Genomic DNA, 12500 nt, shown 5'->3' with positions numbered 1-12500 from the left:
GAAATTTGCTTTTGTTCATCTAGAATAGGATATGAGATATTTCTGTGGGTAATGACGTGTTTAATAGGTGCACTGGTGTTAGGTGTGTAGGAGACTGCATTAGAATCAGTTGGATAGACTGATGTTTGTTTACTCCATCATTTTTCTTATAGATTGTACATATTATTTGGTAACTTCTGTTTATGTGGTCCTCTTACCCTTACTATTGTACATAACTGGTAACTTCTGCTTATTCCGCTCCTTTTTTTTTTTTCCCTTACTAATAGTATTTAGTTTAATCATTAAAATACTCTTTCTTCCTACCCAAATTTATGGTTTATGTTTAGTCATATCTGTGTAGTCGCTCTTTCTGCCCTTACAAATTAGACATATGTAGCAATTGCCTTACTTATGCCTTTTTTGTCCTGAAATGACACTTTCCTCATTTCACCATTCTTCTGTTGTACTCATAAATGGTCTGTATTGAAGAATTTCTGAAAGTTATCCGACAATACCGACTGCATACTAGCTTTTTATGAAAACGGAACACGTGAGAGGATATCATTACAGATGAAGACAGAGTACTATCTCAAAATGCATCATGGACCCATGAACAGTGTAGCGAAAACAGAACCCACTACCGATACTACAGTAGGATGGATTGGTTAGGTCACTGAGCAAACATTCCCCCTTTCCTGCAGTCTCCTGTCCAGTCACTGGAGGCCTTAGCTCGACAAGCCAAGATAAACTTCACAACCACCAACAACACGTCTGTGTACGAATACTTCAACAACATGGCCACGGCGGAAGAGGAGCTCTTCAGGTAGTGGCGGCATTTGGAGTTGCCCAGTGCGGTTATTAATTTGCAAGCTTTGACGCGGCACTTGTTTGTGGCGTCATTTTCCTGAAACATTAGTATCATGTGGATTATATATATCTGGAGAAAAGGGGAAACCTAACCTCTCTTCAAGCAAGCTATCTAGACGAAAATCGAGGCAAATTATTATCCGCTTTGGCAACTCTAAGATGGACTGCCCGCCAAGTTTTGTTACATAGGTGTTGTCTCTGCAACTGATGTACTACTGTCTAAGTCTAAGATGTCTTGGATACGGCTTTCACACGATGGAAGGCCTTCCATCTAGTCTCACAACTTTCATTGGTCTTGTCGCTCTGCATTTCATTCCATAGTTCACAGTGCCGAGTCCGTGCGTAATGTATCATACACCAATGTTGACATCCTACACAGTGAATATGTTGCATTTTATCCATTTTTCACGAAAGCGAAATATGTTCCGATGAATTTTTCAGTAATGGCCGAGGAGAAGTCTTCCAGATACAGTAATATACTTTCCTTGGAATTATGTTTATTTTTAACGCTATAGGCGACAAATTTTCCATCTTCAAGGGTCTCTTGACTAATGATGGACTTTCTTTGAATGTGAGTACTTAGTGTTCTCTGTGGTCAAGAATCTAGATCATGTTGCCTAATATATTGCAGTGTTGGTGTTACATTTGCTCAAACAATTTTCTTTCAGATTTTTGTTCTCTTTTTTTTTTTTTTTTTTTTTTTTTTTTTTTTTTTTTTTTTTTTTTTTTTTTTTTTTTTTTTGTTCAAAGTCTGACGAAAGACACTTCTGGACTGCATGATTTTTCCAAGGACGAGTATTCCATGACTCTTTTTGCTTCTTGTTTTATCACCAATGATCTAAAGAAATCTCTGCTAAACAATTGCTTAAATGCTTTTGCTTGACTATGGTTATTGCTTTAAATAATCGCAGCATTTATTCCCTAGTTCTGAAGTGCCTTTTATGAATGTTGAATTGAAAACATTTTTTTTTTAGGTCATTATATGTGTTATATATGTATATATATATATATATATATATATATAGTATATATATATATATATATATATATATATAATATATATGTAATGTATAACATTACATATATATATATATATATATATATATATATATATATATATATATATATATATATTGTATAAATCATATATATTATATATATATATATATATATATATATAAATATATATATTAAATATACACATATATATGTATTGATGTACAGGCAGTTCCGGCTTACGACTGGGGTTCTGTTCTTGAGATGCGTCGTAAGCCGAAAATCGTTGTAAGCCGGAAAAATTGTCAAAAATCCTAAGAAAACCTGACTCTTAATGCTTTTGGGTGTATTTAAAACTATGTAAACTGCCTTTTTATTGCATTTTTTCATACAAAAAACCTTCAAATAATGATTATTTTGCATTTTTGGAGTCACATTACTACGTCAGGTCCGCTTCGTAAGCTGTGTAACCCTGGGACATGCGTCGTAGACCTGGAAATGATTTCTGATGAATATAATTGAAAAGCGTCATAACCTCGGAATGCCTTAAGCTGAACCCGTAGTAAGCTGGGGACTGCTTATAAATATATATATATATATATATATATATATATATATATATATATATATATATATATATATATATATATATTGATTTCACTATTTTAACTACAAGAGATGTGGTTTAGAATGAACAAAACTCACGGTAAGTGTCTCTCTCGCTCTCTCTCCTCTCTCTCTCTCTCTCTCGCTCTCTCTCTCTCTCTCTCTCTCTCCTCTATATATATATATATATATATATATATATATATATATATATATATATATATATATATATATATATTAAAGGTGAGTTACCTTAGATTCACTGAAAGGTATTTCTAAGCAACCTTTACTGTATAACTTCTGTATTTGAGATGTTCAAGCAATAGCACTAAGGTATGCGTGTTAGTCAAGCACCGTTCATTGTTGCACTTCACACTGAGATATTGAAAACATAAAAAAAAACTTAGTTTGGATGATTTCCAGCATGGCAGAAATATTCGAAACTGAACAAAAGGAAGTGTAGGTACCACTTGAGCAAAGTATAATGGAACATAACTTTTCTCCAATACAACATTTTGCTTCTGCTTTCCAGATGATGTTCAGCCTTACTAGGCCGAAGCTGAAAACAATAGTTTAGACGCTACAAAATATTTTATAAGATCACCATTCTGGCTTTGTTACAGTGGTTGCAAATTTCTTTTTGGAACTCGCAAGGTTGGTCACTTTATCTTAATAATATAAAAAGCTTACTAAAAGTTTACTGGCGAACCGAGGCCAGCCAGCTATTGCCGATGACATTCGTCCACTCTGAAATGTTAACTGCACAGTACTGGAGGTATTGATGCATGCAATATATAGTTTAATACACTAAATTAAATTGATATGATTTAGTTTGTAACATTTCTCTATATTCGGTTATGTAACTTGTCTAGTGTAAAATTATACAGCATTCATGTGCTTACTCAGCCAGTTGGATCTAGTAGTTACAGCTACAATTTGAATGGTATCATCTTTCTGCCTCTTATACTGCCCAGTGACTAGTGATCCAGTGTTAATTCAAATGTAGTACTTCTCTCGTTCCCCTCCAACTGTTGGAATGTAATAACATGTTCATTTTACCCTGAGCCTTGTAGTCTTCCTCTCTTCTAACGCGTGCGTAAGTTTAAACAGTAATAGTAACGACGTGATTAATAGTGCAGGTTCGTTAATAATAATAGGAATGTTCTTTTACAACCCCATTCCCCTCCAATAAAAGTGAAGCTTTCTTATATGAAGGTGTTTCACATTCTTGTGGATTCATAGCTTATTTTCTGTGCATCGCGTTAGATAGAAGTTGGAAGCTTCAACAGGCTCATGCATTTTTTTCGATGTAGTCATCTCGATTCATTTTCGAAATTCATTTTTCTAGGAATTAAGTTCTTGGGACAATTTGAGTCTTACATAGCCAAGAGAATCTGGTCTTATATTTTACCCTCGAAATTCACGATTTAATCGATTGCTTTTAATCCAGGGTTTGGAAAGAGCTGACCCTGAACAGCACGAGCGACCAGAGTAAGTACAGAGTATGGGATTATCCCATTAAGGAGCAGTACACTCACATCCTGAAGGTCATAGACGAGACGGGACCTGTGGCCACAGCCGAGGACGGATTCAAAAAGGTAATATTTCTGTCTCTTTCAAGAACGTGGCATCTTTTTGTTGTTTGTAAGTGTCAATGAGATGAATAGTATTTCAGTAAAATGCTCATCGCCTTCTTGCCTATTGAAGAGACTGTAGATAATGTTTAGTTAAATAATTTTGCCCCTGATGGGGCGTTTGCAACCTCTATTATTATTATTATTATTTATTATTATTATTATTATTATTATTATTGTTATTATTATTATTATTATTATTATTATTATTAAGAATTTTGGAAGAAGATCCTCTATTAAACAAATTCTGTTAAATAAAATGGCAGAATTCAGCGAAATCATCATATATATTATCTTTTCTATTTTTCTTATTACTCGCTGAACTAGAAAAGCGAGTAATAATAAAAATAGAAAAGATAATATACAAGATTATATTGCTGAATTCTGCCATTTTATACAACAGTATTACTATTATTATTATTTGAAAAATTTAGGCTTTACTAGTAGCCTCGCTTGTTTTGAAAGGTCCTGGACAATGAAAAGGGTCAGTTTGCCTTCATCCATGATGCTTCAGAGATCCGCTACAAAGTCTATCACAGTTGCCTGCTGACGGAAGTTGGAGAGGCCTTTGCCGAACAGCCTTACGCCATTGCAGTGCAACAAGGAAGCCATTTGCAAGATGAAATCAGCAGGGCGTAAGTATGCTGCTAGATAAATATCTGCAGGCTTTGAAGTGTATGAAAATTATCTGCATTTAAAATAAGTTACCCCCATTTTACATCGTCTGTCCTGTAGTGTTCAACGTAGATTTAATTATATCAGTCTTTTTAGAAAAGTTCAGTGCCACACAATTTTCAGAGTTTCGTTCCAGCTGTGACCAAATCATGGAATGAGCAAATCACTGGAACTTGAGTTCAGACTGGATACAATTTTTCTGGGTGGTCTCGTAACGAGTCAGAGGTTTTTTCCCTGTTACTTCCTCCTAAATATGTTATTCAGAACAAATCATGAAATTGTCCATTCAGTGAGCGTTAGAGGCAGAGGGAAAATGCCCATTAAAAACAGCAACCCTGACTGAGGATTAAGCTGAGAAGATATATACTGTTGATTGTAATTATCTGTCTTAATGTGTAATTAAAGTTTATTTCTGCCCTGCATATTTATATTCCTCGATATGACGTGATTAACTCACAGCTAAGTAAAGAACCCTAGGCCGAGTTGTAAAGAACCCTGGAGCGAGTTGTAAAAAGAACCCTAGCCGAGTTTGTAAAGAACCCTAGGCCGAGTTGCTCGTCTTTCCCATCTCCCTGAGCTGGATGACTGGCTCTCTTGTGTCCCATTTGCATCATGTTAAGCGAGTAACCTCATCATTATTGTAGCGTTTCTCCTTCCAAAAGAATCCTGGAGCTGCAGAAGGAGCGCTACTTCGAGGTGCTGTCGGCTGAGTTCTGGAATGCTTCGGCCCGCAGTGCTTGCCCCAACGAGAATGACTCCGAGGGCATCACTCTTCAGAGTCTGGGTGAGTCGTCTCGGTTATAGTCTCGTTGAATCTCGAAGCTCTTTGACTTAGTCTGGAATTCAGCTTGGCTGATTCTCATTTATAGCGAAGAATGGCCGAGCATTGTTGCCAGTCGGTATGTGTTTACCCTCCAAACTGGCTATAACCCTTACACAAAACCGTGGAAGTAAGTGAAATTTGCGTATCTATTTGTAGTGTATATACATAAATATTAGAGCAATTTTATCATAATGCAATATTAGAGCAATTTTATCATAATGCAATATTAGAGCAATTTTATCATTATTGCATTTCTATGACAACTAGATTTCATGGATACAGTTTCTAAATCCATAAACTGCATTAGCATAATCTCTTCAAATACTAGTTTCACTTACAAGTGTCATCAACTGAATAATGAGCAGACCTTTGGGATGACTATGGACAGTTGTACTTATTTCGCTTAAGAAGGTCACATTTTGTCTCTTGTTCTAGACGAGTGGAAACCAGAAGCTAGAATCCATGTTGATTCTTTATGTTAGTTGTTTCTAGTTCTGCCTGTTATTAAATGAGAGGAATGATTTGATACATACTAAATGGGACAGGGTAACTTGATGATGGTCAACAGCGTTTTGAAAAATTGTTTTTTTTCACGTAGGTCTTGTGACCTGAAGAGTGTCGTGTCACATGGCCAGTATAAAGGTAATCGTAAAGTTAGGGCGTTTGCAAAGTCAAGCTTTTTGTACGTTCGCGGAGCTTTTTAAGGGCCAAAATTATGCTTTATTTTTATTAGAGTATTCATAAATTGTCTCCTTAAGATCAGTTTACAATGTCCTCTTACAGCTTGATTACCCTAGCCTTTTGAATCAAAATTATCTAGTATAACAATATTTTTTAAATTGTGAACATTATTGTGACACTAGATTCTCATCATAAAAAAATGTCTACTTTTAAGTTTGGGCCTATTTTTCACAGCACTTTTATCAGCATAATTTTTATGTATATATCGAAATCATTTCCAAAGCGAATTTGTTTTAGTGTCGTAATACGTCAATGGCAATTTTGGAATGTATGGTATTTCTGTTAAACCGTATTTTTTAAGCCAAGACAACGCAAACAGCTCGATATTTTTAATTTCATCTTACGTATACAATATAAAGTAGTTGTTATTGATTATGCCAGCACGGGCTCTTGCTCATAGAGCAGCCCGCAACAATATACAGTTCCATTCGTTTCCTGATTCAGAACGGCAGAGACATTTTTCCTAGTAATTACATGAGAGTATGAGTCGCTATGGCGAAGATGCCTGATAGAATGTAGCGAGGAGTCACTTCAGTCGAACTTTGAAAAAGGGAATGAATTGTGATCGTCAGTGAATCTAGAATCAGATCTGCTTGTTACTTCCAGGTGGTGTGTTCATTGTGTCCATCACTGGCATAGTCCTTGGTTTGCTGGCTCTTGGAGTAGAGATGTTACTGAGTAAATGCCAAAGGGGAAAAGGGTTTTTTTTTTTCGTCTTATTTTTGTTTTTGCAACAATTTTCTGCATCGACACTTATCTTTGCATTTGAGAATGATATATGAAAAAGGACGTACCCTCATTGACCGTTTTGGAAATACCATTGCACTTATTTCTACGAAGGCTTTGGTTCCTGCCTGTAGCTAATTGTATATGAGAATGATATATGTAAAAGGAGGCTTTGGTTCCAGCCTGTTGCTAATTGTATTTGAGAATGATATATGAAAAAGGTCGTGCCCTCATTGACCGTTTGGAAATTCCTATTGCACTTATTTTTACGAAGGCTTTGGTTCCGGCCTGTAGCTAAGTCATGATCACCCTAGTTGTAGGCCGAGTGATTTATTTTGAGGCAGGTTTTGATCCTGCAGAAGTTTCTGTGAACAATTTGTAGTCATTTAAAAAACTGATCAGAATTTTGTCATCTCTAATGGGGACAATAGAGGTTGGACAAGAATTTAAGACTGATAACAGCTACTGGTACGTAAGTTTTTTCATATATAATCTGCATGTTTCTTTTAGTTGTTTCATTTCATTTGAGTAATGCTATTTTCTTTCTGTCGCAGGGTAAAAGTAGAAATGAGTCAGACTTCAACCACCTTTTTTCATTCCTGTGAATTCAAACTCGGTTTTCCTTTTTCCATAAAAATATTTCCAGTACTTGTTTACTTGTTATCCCCTCATATACAGTGTATGGGGAGTCTGTGTTTTGTTGGTTACGTAGCAAAGTATAATGGGTTTCATGAACCTACTTTACTTCAGATAAAATTACTTTCATTATGCTCTCGGGAACAGTAGCCAGTATGCTTGCATGATGCCAATGCAATACTTCGTTGTGCTCTCCGTAACCTCAGATTCATCACGTCTTGTTTTTTTCCGCCTGTGACCACTTTCAGACTTATTTTATATGCCTTTTCTTGAATATTATAAATATGTAACATCTGTCCTTTTCCAGTTCAGTGACATGAATAGGACTTATCACTCAAATCGGCACCACTCTGACCTTTGGACTGGTTCATTGTTGTGTGTAGGTAATTCAGGTTAGCACGGTCTGTGCAAAATTATAAAAAATTAAAAATAGTCAACTTGCTGATGAATATTCAATCGAAATTTTTAAAGTTGCATTGAATTTGTTGAAATTTCCACGATTTCACGACGTATTGATGTTAGTACTGAATATTTAATAAGGACTGCGTCCCTCAGCGTATCTGGAAAGGCCTCGAGTAGGAAGTCAGATACCAGATTTGGCAGGGAAATTGGTCTCATTTAAAAAGGGAAAGAAGGTGTTGCTTAATACTATTTATGTCTAGATGTTTTGGCCTTTTGTATATGAAGTTTTTTTTTTTTTTTTTTTTTTGCCTTACAGAATAATATATGTACAATGTATACGCAAATTATACGAAAACCAGTCCTATCCAAATTAAAATTTCACAAACTCATAAACATATGTCATGGCATAATGTCCATCAGGAGAAGAGACTTTCATTTTCTTTTATCTCCCCATCACAATAGGAGGAGTCTTCATAGCGACATTGATCGGCCTAGCACTGGCAATGATAGCGTTGGCCATTGAGGTCCTGTATTACAAGCGAGGTCAGCCCAAGGTCAACAGCGGCAACCCCAAACTATCCATGAAGATGAACGGGGACAAGCGAGGAGTCATCGATGTCGTTCCTGTTTATCACTGAGGAATTCGTCTGAGAAATCTCCGATGTTCATGTTAAATTGACTCTTCGTGTCTGCTGTGGTTATTATATATCTTGGTTTGCTGTGATGCTTTCAGCTCGGCGTACGCGATGCTATTCCTCCTCGAGATACTCTTTAAATTGCTGATGAGAAAACACTAAAAGACAATTATAAAATATAAGAAGCAACTCATTTAGAAAACGTACAAGGGCCCGCCAGAGAGGACTCATCCCTGTGGAAGGCTGTACTTCAAACCAAACAAATGAACATCCCGCTTGAAAGGCGTCCGCAGGACAGCCTGCGAGAATATGTTTAAACTTATTATAAATAGAGTGCGAGAATGTGTGTAGATATTGCAGTAATTACCTGTAGCCTTTAAACTCGCTCTGAATTTGTTCGATTCTATTTGCAAGTTTCAATTCGCATGCTACAACCGTGCACATGGTGCAGTTTCTCGCGCGAGTTCCCGCCAGAGCAGTAAACCGAACTAGATAGACTCAGAGCATTGCATCGCGTACACCCAGCTTTACGACAGAAAACTTGCTCCTTTTCGGTTCGGATTCTAGTTACTATGTGTTATTCTCTGCTTCTTACTTTTCTTCTTTTCGTTTCATCTCCTTTTATGGTTTACTTTCTGTGGAAATTGCTCCATAAACTTGGTGCTTTGCAGATCACAAATAAAACGGAAATGGACAGCACCATATTATTTCATAGGAATGATAAAATTAACAGAATTGCCGTTGATAGAGTAAATTGTTAAAGTTAATAGACAATCTTCAATGGAACACAGTATTCACTTGGAATGAAGTGTAGGTGATAACAATAGATATTAATTTTGTTGGACGTTGTATATAATCTATATTATTAAACTTCTCTCAATATCAGAGCACGTGCACATATACATGCATATGATATATGGTTCTCTCTCCTTGGTGTACATCAGGCAAAAGCACATTGTCAGGTATTTCAGTGTACACAAAAAAAAACCTTTATGCAGTGTATGTATACCTTAGCATTCAGTGTTGGTTTCAGTGACCATATTAGCTTAAATGTCAGAATAGTCACTGCTGTGATATACTCGCACTGTCTACAAGGCATAGTTAGTGTAGCTACGATATTTTAAGTACAATCAATGCTGTAGTTATGGAGGTCAATCGTCATACATAATTGTCATCTGGACTGCCTTTCAAAGCACCGCGCCTTGCGTCTACGTAACTTATTTGTCATGCTGTTTCTGTCATGATGCTTTGCATTGTTAACTTCCTTGCAATTCAGTGCCTTGTCTCTCCTTGTTTTCCCTGTAGAGAGGGTGGGCAGGGCCGTTTGAGCTCATCACTCGTGCACTGAAGACATTACTAAAAGTCCTATGCGGCTTCCCGTGGATCCCTAGCTGCAACCCCATTTTGTTCCTTTTACTTTACAGTGCCCCCCCCCCCCTCTGCCCGTGTTCGTGGGGATGCGCGTACCAGAACCCGCCCCACCCCCCACCCCCACACCGCAAATAGCTAGAATCCGCGAATATGGAAACTCCATACAAACACTTAAAACTGCTCATTGGGTATTGTTGAAACTCAAGAAAAATGCACTAAAAATTTTTATACCTGGTTTTTTAAAATACTTTCAACACAAAAAGTGCATTTTATGATGACATTTATAAAAGAAAAGGAATTTTTTAATATTTCTCAGAAGATTACAGCAAATACGCGAATTTCCCGTGTATAATGGGTAGATATGGTCCATAGAGAAATCCACGAATGCTGAGAAAACGAATACGGGGTCCACTATGTTACTCAGTTCATGCTTTCTTCTTCCATCTTTCTGTCCACCTTTTCCTACCAATTGTTTCACAGTGCAACTGCTTTGAGGTTTTCCTTCTGTTACGCATGTCAAACCTTTACTCTCAGTTTCCTTCTCATAGCTGAATGACCTCGTAGTTCCCACAACTTGCCCCTCGCCCAAAATTTTTATGTTCCTTCTTTCCCTCTTTCTACTTGTTTCTTCCATATACATCTCCCTCTTTACTTTCTCCCTTGTAGTTTCACAATTCATATTTAGTAACAGTCAGTGATTTGGTTGCAAGGTTATTAGTCCTTGATAATACCTGCTTCCATCAAACGTTGCGTTCAAGACAGTTATCTAATTGTTAGGGCTCCTTAATCCAGTCCATCAGGTGACGGCATCTCAAAAACCATGTGGTCACTCAATTTTTAATCGCATAATGCACTGTCATTGATTCATAGATCTAGGGAAATGTGAAAATCCAAACCAAAAATTATCCATCAGAGTAATTATACTATATTCTGCCGCCCCCCAAAATTGACTTAGAATTCTGACTGTGCCTGCAACGGTTTGGTATATGTACTGTCGGCCAAAAAATTATTGGCAGAGTTTCATAATTTTTCGTTCACCTGCCTGACGCACGATTCATGCCTTATTTATAGAGTTTTGTTTTCAAAGATGGGAAGAAATCATATGTAATGGCGTTTAAAAAACAGTCACTGATATCTTTAGAACATAGTTATATGTTATTGTGTAAAACTATTTTCCATATAGCAAAATTGACGTGAACGAAACGAAGTGATAAAAAACGTCATATCACCAACACTGATATGCATTACCAAATAGATAGGAGACACCTATCACTAGTAGTATCGCATAAAACATAGTCCTTAAATTATTATTTGAATATTAAGATGGAAGGTAGTTGAACTATTCCATTTGTTAAATTTTACAGAAAACATTGCAATCTCACAGAATGCTATCAAATTTAAAAGCAAAAAGAAAAAAAAAAACGATATCCTAACAGTGTGAACCAGGCGACCTCACTCTAATGCTTTGATGTTATGTGCACGGGAATCTAATGTCAATGTGTCATTTATCGGTCTAAGAAACATCCCTCGATGATCGAGAGACAATTATTGCACTGCATTCGGTGCAAGTTCCTGTTGGAGAGATATCAAGAAAGCTTAATAAACCGGAGAGAATCATACATAGAAAAATCAAATTGTTTGAAGAACGGCAAAATTTAGAACATGGGCCTAGAGGTGGAACACCTCGAAGCACCACAAGAGAGCAAGACAATACAGTGGTGTAAATGTTGCTGAGCAACATTCATTTGTGAATTTTGAATTTTAGTGATTCGTCACGACATTGCTGAAACCAGGAATCATGACTAGCTCTACGCTTATGACTGGTGTCTGATGAATACTTTAGATGGAAAGGAAGAGATTTTTAAATCTACACTAGAAATCTTTTATAGTTGTCTAATGAATAAGCAAACTTATCTTTGATGGAAGAGATATTCAGTTAGGCTTACTCTTTTTGTTCTGTTTGTTATCGGTGGCCAGTGAATACCACGGATAGGGAGGGAAACAGTTTCAATGATTCATGCATTTTTTTTTCTTCAAAACCTAAAGAATATATTTTTATTGGGAGATACTTTATTAACATCGGCCTAATCCTTCCATCACTCCTATACGCCACCTCCGCTTCTCTTCTCCATCTCAGGTTACTCGGTCCGACGAAACTCGTATCGCGTGAAAGCATCACTAATGATAATGGTTATTTTAAAATTCCCCGCACCGACAACGGACGCCTTAAAATGGATGTTTATAAAATAATTTCTGTTCAAAGAAACTATCATTCATTCCCCAAAATATGTGCATACACTCGTGTTACACCCTGTAGCCGTCAAAGAGCAACCTTGATTAAAGCAGTAGGTTTTACTTGGACAAAAGAAAAACATATGAAATAGACTTAACCGAGAACGTCACCTTTCA

The 12500-nt window shown here is 36.6% G+C and overlaps 1 pseudogene; it reads left to right on the top strand.

The window, feature by feature from the left end:
• The window catches only part of LOC135206830 (ionotropic receptor 25a-like), a 55580-nt pseudogene extending 45567 nt beyond the window's left edge, over window positions 1-10013 (top strand).
• The last annotated feature ends 2487 nt before the right edge of the window (window positions 10014-12500 follow it).

The sequence above is a fragment of the Macrobrachium nipponense genome, chromosome 31 (assembly GCF_015104395.2).
Source record: "Macrobrachium nipponense isolate FS-2020 chromosome 31, ASM1510439v2, whole genome shotgun sequence".
NCBI lineage: Eukaryota > Metazoa > Arthropoda > Malacostraca > Decapoda > Palaemonidae > Macrobrachium > Macrobrachium nipponense.
This window is presented reverse-complemented; position numbering and strand designations above follow the sequence as displayed.